The sequence below is a fragment of the Canis lupus genome, chromosome 29 (genome assembly GCF_048164855.1).
Source record: "Canis lupus baileyi chromosome 29, mCanLup2.hap1, whole genome shotgun sequence".
In the NCBI taxonomy this organism is placed as follows: Eukaryota; Metazoa; Chordata; class Mammalia; order Carnivora; family Canidae; genus Canis; species Canis lupus.
Window position 1 is genome coordinate 23779170 of NC_132866.1, and position 26765 is coordinate 23805934.

The following is a 26765-nucleotide window of genomic DNA, read 5'->3' on the forward strand; positions in this document are numbered from 1 at the left end:
ATTATTGCTATTTACAAGGGGACATCCAGATTTCTATTAGGGCAAGAAGGTGAAGAGAAAGCTTAGGGACAAGGGGATGATATAGGGTAATTCACAGCTAATAGATCATAAATTAAAAGTCAACAATAGAAAGTTATTCTCTGGTGGAAATAAGAAGTAATTAGTAACTACAGAGAATAGTCTGAGTATGGGGATCCTGGCAATGAAGAGTTTAGGTGCTTTTAGGACAAAGAGAAAAGGGATATGAGGCATGATTGGATTAACCCCAGAAGTGTCTAGGAAGAGGTAGTAAGTAACCAGGTCAAGCAGGACATCTAATATTTTCTGATGCTCAAGGGGCATAGCAAGCAAAAATTGAGCCCAGGGCCCTTCGGGGTGGCGGGGGGGTTGCTATTGGTGGCTGTGATATGGCATATAGAACAGGCTGGACTATGGAAGCTGATGCTGAGTGTTGTTTTAACTCTGAAGATCTCTGGGCTATGACAGCACTTGTGGCCTTAGTCACTGTCTCTCCTCACCAAAACACACTCACGGGGCACATGACACTGAATGAGAATGCGTGTGTTTCAAACTTTCAGCTATAGAACCCTTTAAGGGAAAGTTGACATAAAGGCCCAATACAGAGAGTTGAAGTCAGAGTCACCCCACACTCTGAACCCGACACTCCAGGAGAGCTCAGGTCCCCTGGGCTTGATGCCACATGTTCAACCCACCCCCGAACAGTGCGAACTCCAAACAAATTGCAAGTATCAGATTCAGCATTGGTGTAATTCACACTGCTCTGGCTGACGTCTGCAGCCACGACATATATGGCAAAGCCTCACTAATTTTGAATAATGAGACTAATATGACTCACTAACAAAACTAAATTACAGTCGTTTTGTTAACAAAATGCAATTTTATTACTCTCAAGTAGAGAATGTGTTATAAACTGAGCTATAAATGGATATTATTAAGCTAAATGGAATAAGTTTATGTAAAATTACAACTCACAACAGGCCTGCATAAAGTGGTGATGTATCACAAGCATGTAAATCCTTTAGCGTAAGGGAAATCATTGCTGTGGTTGAGAAATTGAAGGCAGAGCAAAAGGAGTCTTTGATTTATTGAGTCCTTGGTTTTCAAAGCTAGTACTCGTAGTTTGAATTCTCCCTTATATATAAGACTCTGAAGAATCAAAGATAAAGAAATTATTTCAATATTTACTTGGAAAAAGTAAACTGTACAAAATTATTGTAAATCTCAAGTGAATCTAGCTGGCGATAATCAAATGCCATTGTATATTAAGGTCTGGGTCCTTGATGATATTTGAAGACAGATCCTAAGTTAAACAAGATCAAATAATTTATATGGGTGCAGGACTCTTCAAAAATTTAATATGATAGCACAGAGCATCTCAAGCTTGAATGTGATTAAAAATAACCTGGGGGATCATGCTAAGATCCAAATTCTGATTCTTTTGGTTTAAGGAGGGACCTGGGATTCTGAATTCTCCATATGATGCCAGTGCCTCAGGGTCATGCACCATACTTTGAGAAGAAAAGTGCTATAGTGCATCTATTCTTTATTTGAGAAAATTGAATAGCTATAGTGTAGCATTTTTGACATGGCATATTTTTTGTGGGAAGACAGATTCTAGAGAAATTTGAAGATTTTTTTAATTGCAAATTTTTGTACACATGGTTTACCTTTTCTAAGTAAGGGGATCTGTTAATTTCAGCCCCTTCCCTGTTTTGCCATCTACACTTTTCCTAAGCACTTAGCAGGTGGGGTGGTGGTGGTGGTGGTGGTACTTTCATTATGGGGAATTAAGCAAGTTACACAGGAAAATCAAATACAGAATTCTCTAACCAAATACTCTGATGTTGGCATGGGGGTCCTGTAGTTGGCTTGATGTGAGTTTTTAAAATAGTGTATTTTTTTTAGGTAAGCTAATTTTATTTCATTAATGTTGGTTAATCAGTGACCTCACCTAAACATGCGTTTAGAAAATGACTTTGCTTCATTTAAGGGTAAAGCCAGCAATTGCTCTTTGGACTCACAGACTTAGAGAATTTTAAGGTGAGCAGGTTATTAGAGTGTATGTCATCTAAAACTGTTGCCTTTCAGATGAGGAGACAGAGACGCTGCTTCCATTGTGGGCCCAGTACCACCCAGGACATTTCTGGTAGAGCCAGGTTTAGTTCCCATACCTTCAGTCTTCAATGTGAGCCAAAGTGGCTCTTGAATTTAAACTCAAATATTACTGATCTTGTATACTTCTGGCTTATTAAAATAGTTCTGTTTATAAGTGTATCAGTATGGAATACATGAGTTTTATTTTCCTACTCATGACCTATTCTTTACTATTTTTCAGAGGCTAGAAAATGTGTGTCTTGAACTGTGTTTGGATGAGTATCTTGAAGATTGAACATCTAGTTGCTTCATCTTTCCTGGCCATGTTCATGTTTGGGGTTTGTATGAGCCCTCCTTCCAAGATAGATTCAACAGAATGGCCACTTCATCCTAGAAAGACACATGTTTAGGGGAAATGTAACATAGGTTCAGGACCATAGACTTACACAGCCTCTGATTATTGTCCACAAAGAGTGCTGAATGTCCCCAGTAATCTGTGAACTAGGCAGCAGGCACGCTCTCCAGCTCCAGTCGCTCGCCACTCAGCTCTGGTGAGCTGGCTGGGATCCCATTCAGGTAATTGCATCCTGTCTGCTCAAATTTCCCCTGCAATTTCAATCAGATATGTTATCCTCCTTAGCGTGGCTGCCCAGAATGATAGTTCAGGATTCCCTTACAGCTGCTAAACAGCTGTTGTGTTCAACCCAAGAGGTGACTACGTTTCAGTCATGGGTAAAATGATTCCTTGTTATTTCTTTTCACATCACAGAGGCATTCTGAGGCTTAATTAATTAAGATGTGCACAGCTTCCGAGGTGCAAATGATGGTAAAGATGGCAGGCATTCATTATTAAGCATTTTTAAAGAGTTGTACACCTGCCTTCATCTCAAAGGAGAATCTGAGGATGATATGTTGCTTGCACTACAATACCTCCTGCTTAAATTTAAAAAGAAAATCTATCAGAAACTGGCATTGGCTGAATTTAGAATTATACAACAAATTTCTTCTTTTTATCATTTTAAATGATCTTCAGGTCTAAAGAAGCAAACATTTCACTTAGAAATGCATTAATAGGGATCCCTGGGTGGCGCAGCGGTTTGGCGCCTGCCTTTGGCCCAGGGCGCGATCCTGGAGACCCGGGATCGAATCCCACGTCGGGCTCCCGGTGCATGGAGCCTGTTTCTCCCTCTGCCTATGTCCCTGCCTCTCTCTCTCTCTCTCTGTGACTATCATAAATAAATAAAAATAAAAAAAAAAAGAAATGCATTAATAAACTTTCCATTGAGGTTCCACATTACTAAATACAGATGCTACAAAGATATTGAACTTTTTTGTGCTCCATACATCCCCCAGTTTTGACACATGGCTTTCTATGCATATACCTTTTTCATAAAAATATGCTGTATTTAACAAAGTATCCCAAAACTTATGGTTTAAAAAAATCATTTTATTATATCTCATGATTTTCTTGGTTAGCAGTTTGGAACTGCTCAATTGGGAAATTCTGTACCATATGATATTGACAAGGCTCACTTGTTCTTATTCAGCTGGTAGCTGGACTGTTCTGGAGGTCCAAAATTGATTTATTTACCTTCCCAGTGCCTTGTCAGAGTCAGATGAAAGGCTGGGCTCCACTGAGTGACTCTCCATTTAGTTTCTGGGCCTTCATTGGTCCCTCCAGCAGGGTAGTCAAGCTATTTCATGGAAGCAAAGGACTTCAAGAGGCTGAGACAAAGGCTGACAATCCTCTCAAAGAGTGGACCCAGGAAGGGTACAGCATCACTTTAATTCTTTTTCTTCTTCTCCTTCTTCTCCTTCTCCTTCTTCTTCTTCTTCTTCTTTTATCAAAGAAGTCACAGTTCAGCCCAAATTCAAGAGGGGGGGAAATAGTTTTACCTCTTAATGAGAAGAATGTCAAAGAATTATGAGCATCTTGAGTCTACCATACAGACCATCCTGACAGGGTTCTTATCCATGGCAGTTTCAACACAGAGATCTGAATTTTCCATGAGGGACATCTCTACAATTCAACAACCAGATGTAAGGATGGACTGGGTACCAACCTCTTAGCTGTAACATTGGCCTAATACACCTTTGGAAGCATAACAAAAGCAGATACTGTCTCAGCATTGGCACCTAATAAAAGGTGCTAACTGCAATAATTCCTGTATCTGCTCTCTAAAGGATATAATACTGTCCCACACCTGAATTATCATTTCAAATAAAATTGCAAATAGTTTCAATTATACCAAGTACATTTGCAAGTAGAATTCTCAAAAAGACTTGCAATGTAGATAGCTCAAATATGATTCCTTCTACTTTGTTGCTGAGGAACTTGAAATAAAGAGAAGTAGTTGCTTTGGTGACAAGTCTCCAGGTAATAGTTAGAACCACTCAGTCCAGTTTCTGTCCCATTTTCCTCTTTTATGACTTCTTTCCACATTTTCTCTCCCAGTTATTTGACTCACAACCTAAAAATCCTTGATGAGGTTCAAGATTCCTGATTTCACTGTAATGGAGATGTGTATGCAAGAGGATAAAGCAGTTCTCATGTTAAATCCACATATTCTAAGTTGGACCTACTGCTATTATGCCAAGTTTCTTTCTCTGGACATGGAGTAGGAGGGTCTTCCATGGTTGAATGATGTACGGTTTTTCCCACTTGGCCACAATGTAACCAAAAATGTAAGATCATTCCAGTCATCTGGATTTTCTCTTCCTCAAGGAAAATGCATCATCTGCCTTATTGCACTTTTCTCTAATTCCTCAGATCCTTCTCAGTCTCAAAGATTCAACTCTAGAAAGACCTTTCCCGCTATTTGGGTCCACATTTCACTCTTTCCCCTGAACTCAGTCTGACGTATGCATTATCACAAATCAGTTACATGCATTCTTTCACTCATCAAAATACGCTAAGCATATTCTCTGTATATATTTCTAGCTTAGCTGCTCTGCTAATATTAAACCAATCACATGTGGATCTTGCTTTAAATAGTGAACAGCATTGCAGGGGAGCGTCCTGAAGAGTCATGATATACCGTGCATTATGTATTATGCTATAAGGGTATTATATACATCATCTTATGGACACCTCATGACAATCTCCAAGAGCTTCATAATGATGAAGCTGCAGCTCTGTGATCCAAGGTCACATTAGTAGTAAGTGGCAGAGACAGGACTTAAGTCCAGAACTGTCTAACTCCAGACACAAAACTCTTGGCCATCAGGCTATAATGTCTTTGGATAATTGTATTCTACACATGCACTTCTATGTATCTGTATATGTGTGTAGACATAGTTTTTTGGGAAATGTATGGTGACATATTTCAAATGTCACATGTAGCATAAAAGAGGCACAGGCAAGGTATATGAGACTTTAGATGGAAGCAAAATAATTTCATCTGAAATAGGATTTATGGCACTTGACCTGAGCCTTATCAGGACAGTAGTGAGTAGTTTGGTTTAACATGAGAAAGGGGTGGGTAAGCATGATGGGAAAGAACATAGCAGAACAAACACATGAAAAATATGCTAAGAAGTTTGAACATGGTCATATGGTCATTGCTAAGTTTTTAAAGGTGTTTGATGTGGGTTGTCAAGATCAGAAATGAACTCTTAGAGGATTAACCTGCCAGCATGGGCAGCGGGATGGATTAGAGTAAGGCCATGTCATTGATATAAATTAAGCCTTGCCCTTTTAATTCCTTCCAAAAGTAATTATGAGTCTATTACAAAAGTTCAAGTAAAGTAAAATTATAGCACTCTATTATATATCTAATCTTGGCTTGTTTGTTGATGGTTTTAAAAGTGCATTTCTTGCATTATTAACTATTAATAATAAAAACAGCAACTGACATTTTTTCAGATACTTTCCTTCTTTCATTAGTCCTTCACATATATTATCCATTGAATTTTAAATGGGCCACCGACTCCATAAAGCTCAGGATTATAGCAAAGTGCTGAGGATATAGATGCCATTCAAAAATTTTGGTTAATTTACTAATTAATCTACAAGCAGCCATTCTACCTCTAGTCTCAGAGTAATTCTCCAAGGTGCCTCCACTCATGGTTATCAAAGCACAAATTATAATCATATAATCATAAAAATGATAATAGCCTCCAATAAACAAGGTATTATGAATTCTGACATAAATCAAATGATTAAAGCATAATCGTATAAGATATATATTATTATATGTGGTTTATACACAAGGAAACTGGGGACAGATAAGGGTATTTACTTGCACTTATCTATCTATTGGGGATGGATCTGAAATTCAAATGCAGGCATACTGATTCTAGAGCCTGTATATACTTACTCATCAAGTTCTCAAATCTAGATTTTCTAGCCTTGGTTCTTGAGTTTAAATGAGACAAGATTTTTTACTAAGGGCACAAGAAAGAAAAACTGTATGCTTTTAAAATATATTTTTGGATTCTCTAATCTAAATAGAGATTGGCCATGCACATCTATATTTAGGATATAATTTAAGAACTGTCTACATTGTAAATCACAAGTTTAAACTTAACTGTGTTCTCCCGAGTTTAACATGTCTAGTGGCAAAAGGGGAACTTGAAAACCAGTAGGTGGAAAGAGTCCAAACTCCCTTATCCAAAATGAGACTCAATTTCTAAATCCCCAACAGGTTTTCCTCCTCCTAGCAGCTGGCTGCCAGAAACAGAGTGAGTTCACCACAGCCCTGCACAAGATTTAATGGGGTAATTAAAAAGTGTGCTGAGAATTTGGCCTGAGAATAGGTTCTGTTTTCACTCTGAACATTTTGTGTTGGTGGAAGCAGTTTAGGCAATTCATCATTTGTGCTTGGCAATGCCGGTGACATAAGTCAGTTCTTGGAATGCAGTAGGGGACAATGGTATGATACCAAGTGGGTAGCCAGGGTTTGACAGCAACCTATAGAAGAAGCTTTAGGGACCTTTCAGCTGTGGCTGGTATTCCTCTCAGATAACTGTTAGCAGCAAGTGGCAGGGGAAAATGGGACTGCCATTCCCCAATCTGTCCAGACTTTGGGGGCTTTTGTTTTTGTTTTGTTGGCTTTTTATATCCACATGCAGACTCTAACTTCAGTAAGAAAGCTTCATATGATATCCCTGATATAAGTGATAAAGGGTAGCTTTGGAGTATGTGAATGAATAATTGTGAGATAGATCTTCTTTTCAAATGTTGGAGAGCATTTGTATTTCCTTTTCCATGAACTGTCTGTTCTTGCCATTGAGAAGAGATCCACAAACTGCTGTGCTGAGCTATGAAATTGGTGCCCACATACGATGATTGTGGAATTACAAATGGGTTCAGCAATTTGTCGAGATCTGGGAAAAATTTTAAGTGCTTGTTCCCAGCAATTACACTCTTTTGTATTTACCTTACAGATAAACTACATATGTGCTACAGGACATTCTTATGACACCTTCATTGTAGCATTTTATATAAAAATAGGAAAACACATATTTATTAATAGATGCCTGGTTGAGTAAACTATGGGAGGACGATCTACTTGAAGCCATGATGGTGTAACTAGTATAAGCTTGTTCCCCAGCCATACTTACAAGACTAGAAAAAATATATGAGGCAATATTCTTCATTTTGGGACAACAAACAGCACAAGATTTTGACCCTGGAGAGAAGTAAGAATAAAAAGGTGAGGCCCACAGTAGTCCAGGCTTCTACTTGGGGAAGATTTCCTGACCGTCATCCAGACAGCTGGCATGCATGCAGGCTGTGGCAGTTCTTCTTCTTTTTTTTTTAATAATAAATTTATTTTTTATTGGTGTTCAATTTGCCAACATACAGAATAACACCCAGTGATCATCCCATCAAGTGCCCCCCTCAGTGCCCGCCATCCAGTCACCCCCACCCCCTGCCCTCCTCCCCTTCCACCACCCCTAGTTCGTTTCCCAGAGTTAGGAGTCTTCCATGTTCTGTCTCCCTTTCTGATATTTCCTACCCATTTCTTCTCCCTTCCCCTCTATTCCCTTTCATAGAATATTATTTATATTCCTCAAATGAATGAGACCATATCATGTTTGTCCTTCTCCGATTGACTTATTTCACTCAGCATAATACCCTCCAGTTCCATCCACGTCGAAGCAAATGGTGGGTATTTGTCATTTCTAATGGCTGAGTAATATTCCATTGTATACATAAACCACATCTTCTTTATCCATTCATCTTACAGTGTCCATCGAAAGATGTGGCAGTTCTTCTGAGTTGAGGGGACAATGATCAGAATTTGGGGAGCTGAGATGGCTGGAATTTGCAGTATGGTATCATATAAAAGTGGAGCTGTATTCACAAAAGGTCCCACATAATCTACACGAAAGGTACATTTATACTGGCAAAGAACAATGGAGAATTGAAATTGAAATCAGTACTATTTACAAAAGTACACAAAAAATAATGATAAACTTAGATATTTCAATATGCTAAATACATAGATTTTTATTCTGAAAATTATACAACACTGTTGAGACAAATCAGAGAATACTTTAAAAACATAGAGATATAGCACATTAATGGATTCGAAAGTTAGTAGTGTTAATGTATCAATTCTTCCATAATTCATAAATAGATTCAATGTAACTCCAATTATGTAAACATGCTAAAATTTATGTGGAAAAACAAAGGAACTAAAATAGCCTAAGCAGTATTTTTTTAAATAAAGAACAAAGTTGGAAGTCCCACATTATCTATTTTCAAGATTGTTATAAAAATACAGTAATCAAGACATAGATAAAAAGAACATAAGAGACCAGAAACAGATACCACACATATTGATTTTTGACAAGAGAGCTAAGACAATTCAATCAAAAATAGTAAGCTTTTCAATAAATGATGCTGGAATAATCTGACATCCATTCTTTAAAAAAGAAAAAACCAAGTCTGTAGCTCACACTAATTTAAAATTTTACTCAAAGTAAATTATAGGCCTAATATAAAACCTAAATCCATAAAACTTTTCACAATAACACAGGAGACAAGCTTTGTCACCTTGCATTAGACAACTATTTCTTGGAAAAGATACAAAGAGCATAAACCATAGGAGAAAAAATATATACATTATACTTCATCAAAATTAAAATTGAATCTCTTTGAAAGATACTGTGAAGAAAATTAAAAGATAAGCTACAGACTGGGAGAAAAATATTTGAAAAACATGTATGTATCCAATATATATGAAGAATGATCACGATTCAATAAATAGGCAAAAAATCCAATTCAATTCAATGGGTAAAGGAAAAGATTTTCAGCAAATGGTGCTAGATCAACTACGCATCCAAGATATAATAAGTGGGGAGTGGAATTGACTGTCATCTCATACCATATGCAAAAGTTAACTTGAAATGAGTCATAGACATAAAACCTAAATCGATAAAGCTTTGAGAAGAAAATATAAGAGAAAATCATTGCAACCTGAAGTAGGCAAAGATTTCTAAGGACACAAAAGAACAAATAAAAAAAAACATTTTGATAGATCAAAACTTCATCAAAATTAACATCCTTTGCTCTTTGAAGGACTCTGGTAGACCGAATTATGACCCCCCACAAACATATACCAAAAAAGATCCCATGTCCAAACCCCTAGGACGATTGTGAATATGTTGCTTTATATGACAAAAGGAACTTTGCAGTTGCTAAATTAGAATACTAATCAGCTAACCTTAAAATAAGTAGATTATCCCAGATTTCTGGGTAGACCCCCATGTAATCACATGAGCCCTTAAAAGCTAAAGAGGAAGTCAGTAGGGAAAGTTGAGGAGATATGAAGCATGAGAATAATTTAATGTTTCTGGCTAGGGGGAACCACATATCAAGAAACAGGGACCTGTCTTACAACTACAAGGAACTGAATTCTGACAGCAACCTTAATGAGCTCAAAAACACGTTCCCCTGATGGCACCTCTGAAAAGGAACAGACCCCACTAATATCTCAGTTTTGGCCTCATGAGACTGCGCAGAGAATCCAGCCACATGGTACCAGACTTACACCCTACAGAGCAGTGAGATAATAAATAAGGTGTTGTTTTCAACCCCCCTGTGTATGGTAATTTCCCACACAGCAATAGAAAACTAACACAGACACCATTAAGAAAATGAAAAAGCAAGCCATAGAGTGGGAGAAAATATTTGCACCACGTATATTAAACAAAGGACTTGTATCAAGAACATATAAAGAACTCCTACAATTACATAGACAAACCTAAAAACCAATTTTAAACTTAGAGAAAAGATTGGAACAGATAATTCGCAAAAGAAGATATGTAAATGCCCAATAAAACTGTGAAAACATATTCAACATCATGAGTCATTAAGATTCAAGTTATACACATATTGAGCTATCTTTGAACACTGATTAGAATGGCTAGGATTTTAAAGATTAACCATACCAGGAGTTGGCGATCATGGTGCAAGTGGAATACTTATGCATTTTTGATGGGAAAGCAGAGAAGTACACTTTGGAAAATTGCTTGGCAGTTTCTTAAAAATGTGAACAGACAACTACCACGTGATCCAGGTGATCCTGCTATTCTATTTTTTAGATGTTTACCTCAGATAATTAAAATTATCTATGTAGGGATCCCTGGGTGGCCAGCGGTTTGACGCCTGCCTTTGGCCCAGGGTGCGATCCTGGAGACTCGGGATCGAATCCCACATCGGGCTCCCGGTGCATGGAGCCTGCTTCTCCCTCTGCCTATGTCTCTGCCTCTCTCTCTCTCTCTCTCACTTTGTGACTATCATAAATAAATAAAAATTTAAAAAATTATCTATGTAAAGACTTGTATGCAGATATTCATGGCAGATTTATTTACGATAACCCAAAACTAGGGGGAAAACCCTAAATACCCATTGAGAGTTGAATGGATTTTAATTTTGAAATTATGGTGTATTTATACAGTGGAATACTATTAAGCAATTAAAAGGAATGGACTACTGGGACACATGGGCAGCTCAGTTGGTTAAGCATCTGACTCTAGCTCAGGTCATGGGACTGAGCCCCACATTGGGCTCCTTGCTTAGCAGAGAGTCGGCCTACCCATCTGCCCCTCCCACCACTCATACTTTCTCTCTCAATAAAATATTTAAGATAAAATAAAAGGAATGGATTACTGACACATACAGCAAAATGGCTTAGTCTCCAAGGCATGATGCTAAGTGAAAAAAGCCAGACAAAGCATAGTACATAATGTAAGGTTATATTATATAAGATGCAAATGAATCTATTGTGACAGAAGCAGGTCAGTAAGTTACCTGGGCAAGGGGGCGGGGGGAGAGATGTATGACAAACCAGCATGAGAAACTCTTAAGGTGACAGAAAAATTTATTATCTTAACTGTGATGAGTTTCAGGAGTATATACACATGTCAAAACTCACCGAATTGTACACTTTAAAATGTGCAATTATTGCACTTCAGTTGTGTCTCTATAAAGCTGTTTTAACAATGATATGGCCCACCAAGTACATCTTCCAGCCAGGGAGGCCTGGCTGTGGTCCAACAGTTTGAATTCTCAGATGTCATGATTATCATAAAAGTCAGAAGGACAGTCAGATAATTAGGATTCTCTCCCAGAATGATCCAAATCAGGGTACTTATGAGAGGCAGGTGGGGAAAGAAGAAACCTTCCTTTCTCTGTCTCTATTGCTGATTTGAGGGAAATTAGCTTCCTGAAGAACCAGATTGTCGTGGCTGACTCCCTTAACCCACCTTGATACAAGCCGCTGAGTTATAATCAGTTTGCCAGCACTGCAAAGCCAGGGGGATTTCTCAGGTAAAAGGACTCAGTTCCTAGGATGCTAGAAGGCTTGATATCTGGCCCCCCATTATTATCAAGCATTGCATTTGAGTTTGTTAGTGGTGGCCAATTGGATTATCTATAGATAAATCTCAGAGACTTTTGGTTTAAAAGACAAAGAAAACCCCTGAGAAATTTTCTAACCAGCCTCAGAGCATCAAGATGACTTTATCACATCTGTGAAAGAAAGAAAATTGTCCTAATCACATCTTTTGAATTTTGTATTCCAGGGCCCACTTGGAGGCCTATCTATCTGCATTGTAGGGCTAGTTTCCAAGCTCATGGTTCTCAGGAAGCATAGCTGATTGCTGAGCAGAAATCTAGGAATTGCTAGTGCAGGGGGGATTGTGGCTCCCCCTGGTACAAGCACCCGCAGCATAGCGGAGCAGACTGACCTCCATCCTTCCCACAATATGCTTCGGCCCTGGCACAGACACCAGCCAGCTGCAGAGGCTTTGACCCCTTCTCCACTAGCAGAGTCAGTGCCAGGTTGGAAAACAGAAAAGATGTAATCTCTTCTCTGTCATGGGCAGCAAGCTCAGTGAGTAGCACAGATAAGAGTTTTCACATGACATCATTCCTATTAGCTTCAAGACAACCCCCTCACAATCCTTATTCTCCAGGAAAAACATTTTAATGCATCTTGAGGACAAATCATTTAACCTTCCTTACAATGCAAGCTAGATATCATCATAAACATTTTATAGTTGACAAAACAAAGGTTAAGGAATTCACCCAAGTGACTAGTCTAATAATTGTCCAATCTGTAATTTGAACACAATTTTAGGAATTTCTCAAACCCATACATTTTCTACCCTACCAGGCACCTTAGTAGATTACTCAGCTTGTTTTAAGTGATTTTTATATGGTGATGCTTCTTTATTTATAGAACTTCAGCAAACATGTTCACACTATTATCTCTGGCACATTTGTAGGGCATTAGAATAGTAAGATGGCATCTGGCTTCACAGGTCCTTGGTGGATTCCTATGGTCCCGTTTTGGGTTCTCAGTCTTCAGGTTCAGAACTCAATTTTTCCAACATCAGAAACTAATTTACTAGCTACTAGGAATCTGATTGGTAAATAAGAGTTCTAATTCATTATTTAAAAGGATAAGTAGACCCAGAAGACAGATTAGAATGTTGGTCACAGCATCTCACCCGTTCCACAAATATTTATTGTGCACTAGGTGCCAGCAGAGTTCTGGATGCTTGGGATAAGACAGTAAATATGAGAAAGATCCCTGCTTTCACAGTGGTTACGTTGCCAGTCCTGATAATTTAAATTGCTAGTTGAGCAGGAAGCAGTCATGCAAGCCGTGGGATGTTCAGCTTTGACTATGCAGAATTTGAAGTGTCTATGGGTTAATCAAGAGGGCATTACCAGCAGAGGCAATGGTGTGCTAGCGTTGCCTCATGCCAGCTCTGGAGAGCCAACTGCTAAATTTTCAGTTATTTTGTGAGCTGGTTGATGCCATGGTCAGTGTATTTGTGCCATGGAAACTGGCAAACTTCAAATCAGAGCTCCTCTTTCCTTTCTCTATGAGAGCCAGATATTAAAGATTCCCTGGTACATCATTGAGTAGGGAAGCAGAGGACTGGGTATGAAGACCAGGAAAAAGACTCGAACTTCCTTGGATTCTAGAGCCTATAATTAAGTTTAGGGATTATTATAATACTACATATGGTAGTAAAATTCTTGGGATAGATACAATAGCCTAGGGCAGAGTGATAAAAGCAGAAGATTGAGAAAAGAGCTTAAAACACAACAAGCAATGGTAGGGGTGGATTAAAAAAAAATAGCCCTAAAAGAGATTTGTTAGGTTTGAAGTATCAGGAAGGAGATTCACAAGGGAAAGTGTAGTAAGACATTTCCAGAAGGAAGCATTCCACTTTACTTCGTTAATCTTTTTAAAATTCTTGTGTGAAGTTTAGCAAATGTCCCAGAGTTTTGATAACTGAGGTAGGTGAATTGGTGATAAACTTGGACATTTTCAAGGAGGAATGGGGAATGAAGTCAGGTGCATAAAATGAATGTAGATGCGGACCAAAGTGGAGATAACAAGAAGAGAGGACCAGAGAGCACATGTCTGATGGTAGGGAGGCCCTCCTTTCTGGAAAAAGGAGAGCAGGCTATTCTTTTCCAAGTTTCACCCCTTGGGTCTCACTTTCTTTGCCTGATGCAGAAAATTCCTTCTATTAGCACTTTCTTCACACGGAGGATGAAGAAGGCAATGGCTTTAGCTCTGCAAAGCAACCATACCCTCCTGAGACTGATGATGCCCAAATCACTGAACCTAGAAGTTCAACTGCTTATCATTTAGGCTAGGTTTTTCTACAGATGGCTAATCTCATTTCCCGCATGTTGAATTTTTCCTAGCTTTCTGCTCAGAAGGTAATCTAAATTTCATGCTTAGGGAATACCTTTCTCTTAAACCCATGAACATATGCTCCAAGAGGGAGTATTTTCTCTGCTCATTTTTAACTCATAAAAGATTCAGAAGGCTTGTGGGAGAAGAGGAAGAAGAACAGAGCTGGAGACTTCCATTGCCTTTTTAGTAACTACCACCCCATCCGCATCTCTGAGAAGCTGCCTTCTCTACAGATGCACTGAGAGGGATGCTCAAGCTCTGAGTCAGGATATCCCATCTCTGGGTCTCAGCTGAGGGGGCTAGGGGTGGACAACTACTCAACACAAGATCATTTCACAGTCTGGACAGAGATAGTGACTTTCTATGACTTCTCTCAAAAAGACAAGCTGAATTAACTAGAATTAATTAGATTCCCTCTCTCTGAAACTTCCCTGTAGGAATCTTAGCTTGAATCCTTCCAGTTGCAGGAGGGTATGCTGGAAGGGAGAGTAAACACAAAAAGGAATAGGAAGGCAGAGGAAATCAGAGATGGGAGATCATGCACTTTCTGAGAGACAGAGAGGGTGAGCGCCATAAGCTGGAGCTTAGAACTGGAAAGCCAGAAACCAAGAACAAAGTCTGATCTAGAGATCATTTATGCAAGGCCTCAGTTCATGACCAGAGCCTACTTAACATAGACATGAGAATTTTATCCTAAGACAGTATCTTTTCATGATTGCCACTTGATGCCCTCAACAAACATTTATTAAGAATTTCCTCTATAGTCAATGTTTAAAATTTTTGAGGAATCTCCATACTGTTTTCCACAGTGGCTACACCAGCTTGAGTTCCTACCAAATGCGCAAGGGTTTCTTTTGCTCCACATCCTCATCAACACTTGTTATTTCTTGCGTTTTTGATTTTAGCCATTCTGAAAGGTGTGAGGTAATATCTCATGGGGGTTTTGATTTATATTTCCCTGATGATGAGTGATGTTGAGCATCTTTTCATGTGTCACTCTTATGTGGAATTTAAGAAACAAAATAAATGAACAAAGAAAAAAGAGACACAAAGAGACTCTTAAATACACAGAACAAACTGATGATTACAAGAGGGGAGGTAGGTGGGGGAATGGATGAAACAGGTGATGGGGATTAAGAGCACACTTACCGTCATGAGCACTGACTAATGAATCGAATTGTTGAATCGCTATATTGTATACCTGAAACTAACATAACACTGTATGTTAATTATACTTGAATAATAAAAAAAGAACTTACTCTATTCCAGACATATAGTGCATTAGGCCCTAACCTCACAGTGCTCAGATAGTTCTCTAGAATGGGAAAAAGAAAAGAAAAACCTCTGTGCTAAGAATTCTTTGGAAAAAGTAGAAGAGGAAAATTTGAAACCATGGCTAAAGCCACCATGTAGGGATAGAACAAAATTGCAATAAGTGAAGGACAGTCTGATTTTCTATCAGCAGATTGAGGATAGCTCAGACTCCAAAAGCCAACTACAGGGTACTTCGGCTTCTCTGTGTTTATAAACACTGGCTCATCATTTCAGATAATATAGACCATTTAGTCCACTTGACAGATTGGTTAGTTTCTCTCTGGTACACCATAGTCTGAGCACAACCAGGAGGAGTATGTTGATTTGGCTTGGCTAATTCCTATAAAATGCAAACACATTTTTCTTGAGAGCCCCAATCCAAGACACATGAATAATGCTCAGGCCAGAGGCACAGAAATTAGTATTTGATAAATGGGAGCTAAGTGGGATGCAATAATTAATTATCTCCTATAATCCTCAAATAGTACCACGAAGTGCATAGTATTATTATTTGCACTTTGAGATGAAACAAAGTTAAAGCTTAGTGATGTTAAGTCACTTGCCCAAATCACTGGGCAAAGGAGACCCCATTTTGCACCTGCAGTCTTCATTACTACACTATACAGAAGGTGTCATCCAGATTTTTTACCCAGACTAACCCACACCATTGGCAACAACAAGATGCAGTCTAAGTTCACATTCACCAATGACCTTCAGGATAGCTATGGCCTATGGGAAGGACAATTGTAAAGAATGACCTAGAAAAGGCTGAATGTAATTAAGTAAAAGATAATGTATGGACAGCATAGGAAATATGGTCAATACTATTGTAATAATGACAGATGACCACTACACTTACCATGATGCGTAGTCTAATGCACAGAATGCATGGAAGAAAATCACTATTCTGTACACCTGAAACTAATATAACATTGTATGTCAACTATACTTCAATAAAAGAGACAATATGAGTGGATATTCAGTTGTGTGAATGTGTGACTATTCAGAGTGACTAAAGAAAAAAAAAAGCTAGAAATACACAGGACTTAAAGCGATTTTTGGGAATGGTGAGCTGGTCTTAATTAGCAATAATTGAACAAGGTAATGTGGCAGCATTCTCTCTGGCAAACAGAGTTGTTGGAAACTTTTAATTAGCAAGAAAATCTCACAAGTTGTGGCTTGTATCCCTTCCCGCCAGGCAAGCGCAATGTGAAAACAGTTGTGTAGTGACGAAAGCACAGAGTTAAATAATGAAGCAGTTCTCCAGTCCTTGGGAGGGAAGCAGGGCATCCTTTCAAAGTATTCACTTAGTGTTGACTGGAGGGAGAGAAGAGAAAAAAACATATAATCCATTCATACACCAGATGTTCCCACTAAACAATCACTTTAAAGAAAGCTCAGCTTGTATAGATGATAATCATTCTTGAGTTTGGGGGCTCAGCAAACACAAAAGAGCATTCCTGGTAGAGGGAGGCTCGCTGCTGTGACAGGCCACAGTACTGGTCTTGAGACAAGAGGACTCCACTGTGCTGTGTATCCCACTGGCCTCTATGCTGGACACTGGGACTGAAGCACTCAGCTAGCTGGGTTTGTGGGTGGTCAGAGAACTTGTTTCTCCTGCTCCTTGAGATATTATATTGAAGAAAGTGTAGGTGTCCTATATCTCTTATATCTGTGCAAGCACTTTGAATCACAAGAATGGAGATGTCTTGTTTTGTGACCTGACCACCATAGGATCGTGTCTTAGGTTGGGTTTCCAAGAAGGAGAGCTTGGGACAGAGATTTGGGGCAGGTAATTTGTTAAGAGGTTGATCTAAAAGAAGGAAGGAAGAAGGTGGAAAAGAGAGAAAGAATCCAGCAAGGACTTAGTCTCAGATTAGATTTAGTTTTGACTTGATCCCAGGGGGCTGAGGAGCATAAACAATACCACAGACTTGCCCCATCAATGGATAGGGTTGGGGTGTTGCTTCCAAGAGATATGAGGATCCCTCTGGGGCAGGAGCAGCTGTGATACATTAGCAGCCAACACTCACAGACACTGGTACCAGGTGCACAGCTGCCGGCAAAGAAGTGCAAATACAGGTGTAGGGAGAAGCCAGGAAATTGCCTTCCAACTCATCTCATTGTGGTGGCAGCTCTGAGCCAGTATATTAAATTCATTACAGGATGGGGTATCTCATTTGATACATACAATGACCTGATAAGATAGGCAGAGCAAACACAATTTCTCTTCAGTTCTGACTCCTATTTCATAGCGGAGGAAATGTGCCCAGATAGGCTGATTACTAGCCTAAAGAAGCCAGATAATATGAAATGAGTTGGAACTAGAGTCTAAGACATCTGCCTTCAAGTTCTGTGCCCTTTCTGCTACATCTCTCTCTGCCTCTTACTGCTCATGGGTAAAGGTGAGAAAAGTCAAATGGTGACAGCAAGCATACCAGAGGTAGCACAAGCAAATGCTATGGGGAGCAGGGACAGATGAGCAGAATTGAGCTGGCTTCACCAGGAAGCCTTGCTGAGAGGTCACATCTGTGCTGAGCCTTTTCTATGGTGGTTAGGATTTAGATGATGAAGGGCCTAGAGCCTCCCAGGCTCAAGTAGTCCAGAGACTAGAATCATCCAGGGTGCATCTGGAGTATAGTATGTGAATCCTTCTGGAGAGGGGCTGGATTTGCCTAGGCAGTGTTGGACCATGTATGTATGTTGGAAAAAGGGTCCTCAGTCTCTGAAGACTGCCTTTGCTCTCATTCATCTCACAGAGTCTCTCCATGTGCCGCCCCATACCCTTCTCCAGCTTGTAAATTCAGTTGTAGTTTCTGAATGTTAATTTCTGAATAGTTGCCTCCAGAGTGTGGAGAGTCGCATGAAATTGCTTCCCATGATCAGATGAAGAAAAATGAAACCCTTTAAACTTAACATGCAGTTTCTATGAAGTCATGGTAAGATGTCACAGAATTAATATGGATGGCTTCAATGAAGTCTAAGTATTTGAATGTCTCATTCTTATCTCAAACACTTCTACCTGAGAGTTTCCCCAGAGTCTCAAGGAAAAAGACAAAGGAAAACAAATTTCCACCTTCTTGTTCCTGAGACCTGGGCCACCCTAGTGCAGACGGTCTTGTAGAAATCTGAATGATCCCTGTGGCCCAGTCTAAACACTGAGGTTGCCTCCCCATCCACCCTCCCTCCGTCTGCAAGCTCCATTGACATCCCAGAATAGAGTTAGTCTATGCCATGAAAATATGGAAAGCTGCATGAATTCATGAGAAATTTTTTTTTTTTTTTTTGTGGCTGTGGGCTGGCCACATCATAGCAACACAGTGACCCAAACGACTAGCAAGGGAGGCCTGATCTGTGTCCTAGAGTCTGAGAAATGGGATCATTCTCTCTCCTCCCTCAAAGAGAAGTGGGGATGCAGGTATTAGTGGGTAGTGTCTTGTTAATAATAAACCATTTAGCTTATGGGATTGAAGGGCTGATACAAGTTATGGTGTCTAACAATAATAATAGCTTATAAAAGGCAGACGAGAAAAATAGTCATAGCAGACAGGTTGTATTCACTTTAGAGAGCCAAAAGGACTGGGACATTGACCTGGTAAGCTTTGGGGAAGGAAGAAGTGGATCACAGGGCTTGGCATTGGATGCTGAGAGCTAAGGCCACTAGACGGTGATCCCAACTTTTATTTTTTTGCTTAAATCTTTGTGTTTTTTTTTTTCCAGGAATAGGTCTATGGTATGAGCTGAAATGATGACCCATGAAAAGATGTATTCACCCAGAACCTGAGAACATGACAGATTTTTTACTTGGAAAAGGGATCTTTGCAGATAAAATTAAGTCTTTGGATGAAATCATCTTGGATTAACTGGGTGTACCCTAAATGCAATGACATGTCTCCTTATAAGAAAGAAGGGGACAGTACACAGAGGAACCCTATGAAGATGGAAGCTACATCAGAGTGATGTAGCTATAAGCCAAAGAATGTCAAGGATCACCAGCAGCCACCAGAATCTAGGAGACAGGTGGGGAATGGATTCTTCATTGGAACCTTCAGAAGGAACTGACACCTTGATTTTGAACTTCTAGCCCTAGGACTGTGATGGAAAAAATTCTTGTTTTCAGCCACCTGGTTTGTGGCAGTGTGTTCTAGCAACTCTAGGAGATCACAGCCTGTTAGGTGTACACTCTCAGGAACAACATGTGGATGGATGAACTGCCAGACTGCCTGCAGGTACCTTAGCTACCAGGGAGCAAGCCTATCAGCCAGCATTCTAATCTGCATTGAAACATGGGGGATTTCCATAGTCTCCCAGGGCCAGTGACCCCACACAGAAGCTTCTGCCTTTGGCACATCAGCTAGCATCGCTGCTCAAAAATATCCCATTAAACCAGGCTTAAGCACATCTCAGGGCTCCTGGGAAATATGTTCAAATGACAAAACTGTTCTCCTTTTTGGCAAAGGTCTTTTATCAAGTGATACAGAGTATATTTTCAATCATTCCCATATCACAATGAAGAGACAAACCCTGTTAGCGTGTGTTCACTGTGAAAGAAAAAAAGAAAACAAAACAAACGTAAAATACCGCAGCTTGGTACACCCAGGGACTAGCTGGGCTTTGAGCCTCCATGAATCTTAGCAGTAGCCAGTGAAGTGTAATTCGATCTTTTTAACTTCATGATATATATTCATGTCAGTGGCTTTAAGATAAGGAAAAGACTTTACTGAAAAATGAAATATCTGATGAATGACTTGGAGGACGTTGAATAATACACAAATATTTCTTTCCTCTCAATCAGAGAGATTCCAGATCCTGCTGAGTGAGCTTCCATCCCTGTCGCTGCCATTCTTTTATAGGGAAAACAATTTGGGAAGAGGAAAGACAAGAAATCGGGGCACTTGGGGTAGGGGGGAAGGTGCAGGGACCAGGAAAAAGAAGGAGAAGAAAAACTCAGCATGTAGTAATTGAAAGATCCTAAAAGATGTAGGAAAATTGGCACATTGTTGATAATAACCATAATAACAAAGTTAATGATAGGCTCTCAGAAGGACCTCCTTGGTCTCAGATTTGTTATAAAGAAAAAGAGCCGTTCAGCTGGCAAGCGTGGCTGAGTTTAGCAATGCAGCATCCGTCCGCCAGCAGCCACCTCAGGGGCTGGCTCCTTGTCTCCTGCATCATCCCAGCCCCCTGTCTCTCCTGCAAAATTATTGGTATGGAGCCTCTTTGCGACTTGACAAAAGAACAGGTGTAATCACTCATGGGATGGTGTGGATGGTTTAGGGGTTGCCTTTTCTAAATTTATTTCATTGTTTCCTACGGAAGGGAGGAGAGGCAGCACTGGGTTTGTCAGATGGGTTAAAGTAGGGCACAGGTGGCCCGAGGGGTGCAAGGAGCATGCTTTAGGGGGTCGGAGCCTTCCCCTGCTTCCATCCTCCTGGTAAGGAGTCTGTGCTCTGCTACACAGGTATCCCAGGGAGGCGCAGAGGAAGTGCGGAGGGTGGGCAGAAGAAATGCTGAAATGCTCCCTTATGATGAACCTGTGATGCTCTGGATGTTTTCTATTTCACTTTCTTCATAAGAACAAAAGAGGAAATGAGGCTTAGGGAGTTTAGAGAACTAAGACCACATAGCTAATAAATACAGAATCCTGACATTGAACCTGGATCCATAGCTCATCAAAGGCAAGATCCTTGTGACAACACCATGAGCCTGTCCCCACAGGTGGAGGTGGTGCCCTAGATCAGCCAGGGATGGGATGTGAACCCTTAATTCTGAGAGCTGAGTGGGAGAGACTCCATTCAAAGAAAGGAAGTTTGCACAATACATCGATAAACACTCATAAAAAGCGTATACTGTACGTGGAAAACTGTTTGGAGAACAGCCTCTTTTCCAGAGCTGGCGGGGCCAGTTTGAGCCTACTCGCCTTGCATTCCATGTCTTCCACAGGTGCTCTCACCCAGGCCCATGGCTTCCAGAATTCCAGTTTAGAACCTTGAGCTACCCACCCTGTATCAAAGCATCAGGTGGGTGCTAAAGATCAGGCAAGACACTGGGTTTTTAGGTTCGCTTCTGTTTAAAATGTTTTTCAGCAGCAGGCATCGCCTCCCTCAAGCTAAGTTCTTCATCCCACAGTTCATGCACAATTTCTTGCCATGTTTGATAACCACTCAGAACCTTAATTGGTGTCGTTTTGTTCCAACATTTGTTAACAACAGCAAATTACTTATGGATGAGGCATCGCCAGTAAAATTGCTAAGCAGAGAAGTTTCTCTACTTTTGTGAAAGAAATAAAAGAGTAGCAGAGGGCAACATAAGAGCCATTTCCTTTGCCAAGAATCTTGAGTAATGATTTCCTGTATCTTTAATACTCATTGCGAAGGAACTAAGTAATTACAGTTTCGTTTTCCATTTATAAAGACCAATAAACCATTCTCCAGCAGATATTATGCGACCATAAGTCTCTTTAGAAGTTATTGTCCATCTTTGACCTATGAACGTCCCTATTTTAACTATGTTTCATAATTAGTATTGCAGAACAGCCTTATCACATTTTTTAAAACTTTATTTAAAAGGACTTGAATAAAATACCTGGAAGCCTGCTAAATCTGGAAATCCATTATGGATATTTGATGTGACTTTTACTTTCTTTCTTTTTTAAATTATGAAATGATCATATGTTCATCATAAAACTTTGGAATAATATAGAAAATAGAAACTGTGCAGATTAGAAGGTCAACATTTTTGTAAGTCCAAATCTCTGATTTTTAAAAAATAATATAAGATTTATTTTAGAAAGAGAGAGAGCGAGTGCACGGGGCAGAGGGGCAAAGGGAGAGGGAAAGAGAATATGAAGCAGACTTCTTGCTGAGTCCAACACAGGGCTGGACCCCAGGAACCTGAGATCATGACCTGAGCTGCAATCAAGAGTCAGATGCTTAACTGACTGAGCCACCCAGGTGCCCCTCCCCCCCAAATCTTTGATTTTTAATTTTTTTTTAATTTTTATTTATTTATGATAGTCACAGAGAGAGAGAGAGAGGCAGAGACACAGGCAGAGGGAGAAGCAGGCTCCATGCACCGGGAGCCCGATATGGGATTCGATCCCGGGTCTCCAGGATCGCGCCCTGGGCCAAAGGCAGGCGCCAAACCGCTGCGCCACCCAGGGACCCCCATGATTTTTAAATTTTATAGTTGTCCTGTGAGTCCATTTCTCACCATCCCCTCTTTCCTATTCATCCTCCAGTTCCGCCACTCCTTCCACGTTCAGAATTCTATCACTGTGCCAGGAGAGAAGGGAAAGGAAGATTCTAGGGGGAAAGAAAGTGTAAACCCCAATATTTGTTAATGCCATTGCCTTTAAGACTTCTTTCTTCACCTCAGCATCACCTTTCCTGGGGGTGGGGAGGACGGTATCCCTTTCTACCTCTCTGTTACTTTACTCTAAATGACCCAAGTGCTCTGTCTCCCCCTCCCCCAAAGTGTGACAGAAAATTGAATACGTATTTACAAGACTGGTCCTAAAATTATAAGTTCCACCAGGGCAGGACGTGGGCCACAAATTCTTACCTGAATTCCCAGCACCTGCAGCAGCATGCACTTTATTCCTTGGTTTATGCTCAATAAATGCTGAGAGAAGAGTGATTTTTAAAATGACTTGAATGCTTATCCTCTGTCCCCCATCCATTCTGCCTTCATTACTATCCTCTTATTTTCACTGGTGGCAGAGGAGGGAGGACTTGTCTCCTGGTGTAGGGAGTCCCCATGGGAGAGTAAATCCAAATGCCTCTAAATCTCACTTCAAAAGCCACAGCAATACTTACAGGTTTATTTCCCCAGATAGTTTCCCTCACCTTTAGTTTTCTAAGGCTGTTGTGTAACAAGTCCCACAGGTGAGGTGGCTTACACAACAGAAATGTATTTTACCACAACTGGGGAGGCTAAAAGTCAGAGGTCAGTGGTCGGCTGTGCTGGTTCTTCTGAGGCTCCTCTCCTTGCCTTGCAGATGGCTGCCTTCCCCCGTCTTCACGTGCTCAGCTCTCTGTAACCTGTCTCCTAATTTCTTTTTCTTCTAAGGATATCTATCAATCAGATTGGACTTGAATTTGCCCTAACAGCCACATTTTAACTTCGTTCCTTAAAGGCCCTATTTCCTGATATGGTCACATTCGGAGATCCTAGAAGTTAGAGCTTCAACGTATGAATCTCGAGGTGACACACTTCAGCCCACGCATCATGCACGGAGCGTGTGACCTAAACTACCAATTGGGAAATTTATCTGGAACTTTGAATTTTCAGTAACATGAGGGTAGAAGAGATAACTGGAGTTCTTTCATTCCATGGGAAACTACTGGTAAGATACTATCTGCCAAGAAAGCACTCCTGCACTTCCTGACCCCCATGCCTCCAAAGCTGTCCTAGCTCCTGGCTCTTTCTGAGTTATGTTCCTCAAACTGGAGTTGATTCCCTGGGCTTCTGATAACCTTCCCATAAGTTCCTTTTTGCTTGAATTAACCAGGAGCAGTGACTATTTTCTGCAACCATGCAACACAACTGATATAATGTAATAAATATTTTTATTGTATATATTAGAGAGAAAGAGTTTGTGCATGAGTGGGGGAAGGGGCAGAGGGAGAGGAAGAAAGAATCCCAACCAGACTTCCCACTTGAGCATAGAACCCAATATGGGGCTGGATTCCAGGACCTTGAGACCACGACCTGAGCCAAAACAAACAGTAGGCTGCCTGACTGAGCCACCCAGGTTCCCCTTAGATATCTTTTTAAAAACCATCTAAAGCTTTGCTCACTGACTTCTGACTATAGAGGGGTTTACCATCCCAAGACTGTAAAGCTGATAGGGGATCTCCATAAACAGCTTTTGAGCACAGAGAATTGGGTTTCTATTCCTGGGTCATGGATTGAAAGTGGAAAAAAAAAAACAACTAGGGTGAATAGAACATTAGCACACCTCTGACTTCATGTCCCCGCTGAATTTTAAGTTATGGTGACCACACATCCTGGTTTGCGTGAGACAGTCCTGAATCCATGCTTGGTTTCCCAGAGTAATTACGAATAGTCTTTCTTTCACCCCCAACCGTGTCCCAGTTTGAATTAAAAATGATATGATCACCTTATATTAAGTGTGTTTCGATCTTTATTCTCAGTATCCAGAGCAGAGTCTGTGGGAAAGCAAGTTCTCAATAAAAACTTTTCCTTTCAAAGTTTTTATTAAAATTCTAGTTACTTTAACAAATAGTGTAATATTGGTTTTAGGTGTAGAATTCAGAGCTCCATCACTGACATATAACACCCAGTGCTCATCACAGTAAGCGCCCTCTTTAATACCCATTTAGCTTATGCCCCTCATACCCCTTACAGCAATCCTAAGAGACAATATATTAACTATAGAGCTCAATAAATGCTGTTTAAATGAATGAACAAAAGGGATCTTGCCCGTTATCATCTACAGATACACGTTTAATTATTTATTTTTCCTCTACTTGATATCACTTGCTGGGTCTATATCATTAAGCCAAGAGGTTTTGGAAGGACAGAATCTTGATACAGGGAGCTCTTAGAGATACGTTTGGAAGCCTGCCATGTTCCTGTTAGCACCCATGGTAGTGGTGGCAGCCTCTTTAAAAGGGATGCATTGCAAGGCAAGGTGTGAAGCCCACCTGTTGTTAGAAAGTCTGCCAAGATCTGAGCTCCACTGGGCTCAGAATTCTTTTTCCCCCTACCTTCCCTCCCTACTGCCTGGATGAGGCTCCAACTTGATCAGTAGGCAACCAACATGCCACTAATTAGGAGGCACAAGGCATAGCAGAGGATGATTAGCTCATGATGAGCACACACTGCCTAGAGTTGTCTTGTTACCATTATAAATAGATTAGAAATCTGGGGAGCATCTGCATTTTCCCCTCACAGAGAATCTGAAATTGACAGGTTGAAATGAGAATGTGTCAAAGTAAAGCTTCGTAATTGACAAAGATTAACTTTATTTCTCTGGACTCATTTCTCTCCTCTTCCTCCCTCAATGCCCCTCCCACAAAATATCCCAGCTGCCAATGGAAGAAGCCCAGCAATTCTCTAATTGAACCATGAGATTTTGGAAGGTCAGCACATGAAAACTATTCTGGTGCTCCGAGGACCAGGTGTGTGTTTATAGAGACAATTAAGTGCTTCCCAGGTGATTCTACCCAGAAACGAAGGAAGATAGATTAGTGACAAGAACGACAATTCTGTTCTCTGTTGCTTCTGTGTGGCCTCCTTTCTCTTTCCATCTACCATGTTTGGACATACTCTTAATTGCAGCCAGTTCCTGGAGTACTGACAGCAATAGCCCTCTGCAAGGGAGAATAAGCAACAAGAGACTGCAACATAAGAAGAGGCTTCTGGGAGAGGCTCTAGGGAGAAGTAGGATCTTAGTGGGGAGAAATCCTTGGAGCCTAACAGCCTTCAGCTCATGGGACACTTTAGGCGTAGATATTTCAGCTCAAGAAGTCTCTGATTTTCAGGAAGCAGACCACATACTTTCTGAGGAGCAAATCACTGAAGGCCCCACTTTATCTGGTTCATTTCTAATAGCTGCAAACAGTGCTGTTCCCCAGATACTGAGCTGTAATGACAGATGGCATGTATGCCTGTCATGATCTATTTTCCTCTGTCTTCGGTTGACATTTCGAAAAGAATCTGCATCTTGTGCTCCCCCTCTGAAAGAGCTCTCCTTGAATTGTGACCAGAGTTGAAGGCAAGAAACATGTCCTTGGTACCTTCAGATATATAAAATGCATATTTTTACAAATAATTGTTTCATCTGATTATTTTTCAATGGGTGACACGGAAGGAACTCAAGTCAGTGACCCTCAGAGAAGCTTTGGGAGGACTCTGTAACCTAGAACTGCACACATCTTCACAAAAGCTTTTTAAGAAAAAGGACAAGAAACAAGAAGCAGGTTATAAATTTTGTAGCCAAAGAAACCATAAACGAGCCTCTAGCCTTTAATTTTATGAGGCATTTTGGGCAGCTCTGATTAAAAGTACCTATTTCTTGCCCCTTCTCCATGGTCTAAGTGTTACCAGAGTCAGGTTCTTGGGCGTGTTAGCAACAAGGCCAAACTCCAACGTCAAAGTTACAAGAAAGTTGGAGCGACAGTTCCCCTC

At 40.4% G+C, this 26765-nt stretch overlaps 1 long non-coding RNA gene across 3 annotated transcripts in view; it reads left to right on the plus strand.

Moving 5' to 3' along the window:
- LOC140620900 (uncharacterized) overlaps positions 1-22231 on the plus strand; it is a 61684-nt gene extending 39453 nt beyond the window's left edge. For all 3 annotated transcript variants that reach the window (XR_012020639.1, XR_012020638.1, XR_012020641.1), the window contains one exon: positions 19329-22231. This is a non-coding gene — a long non-coding RNA (uncharacterized lncRNA). The remainder of the gene's footprint in view (positions 1-19328) is intronic.
- The last annotated feature ends 4534 nt before the right edge of the window (positions 22232-26765 follow it).